Raw genomic sequence first — 340 nt, 5'->3', positions numbered from 1 at the left:
GGGGCTGAGAAAGAGGCTGAAGGACTGGGCCAAGAGAGGAGCTGAGAGCGGGGCCGAAGGAGGACCGGAGGGGCGGGGCCGAGGGCGGGGCAAGGGGTGGAGCTAAGGGAGGAGTGGAGGGCAGGGCTGAGGAAGGCGCTGAGCAGGAGCATGGGTGAGGGAGGGCGGAGGAGCGGGGCGGAGGGTGCGTCCTCCGTGCGTGGCCAAGGCCTTGAGTACAAGGACATTAAAGCCTGGAGACAACCAGGGTGTACCGAGTGGCGGCAGCAGACGGAATTAGCGTTGCAGCCGTGGGGTGGGGGTCTGCAAACCATGAGCTGGGGGACGGGTTCCGGGGCTG

The sequence above is a fragment of the Carlito syrichta genome, unplaced genomic scaffold, assembly GCF_000164805.1.
Source record: "Carlito syrichta isolate Samal-C Ts95f unplaced genomic scaffold, Tarsius_syrichta-2.0.1 Scaffold135987, whole genome shotgun sequence".
In the NCBI taxonomy this organism is placed as follows: domain Eukaryota; kingdom Metazoa; phylum Chordata; class Mammalia; order Primates; family Tarsiidae; genus Carlito; species Carlito syrichta.
This window is presented reverse-complemented; position numbering follows the sequence as displayed.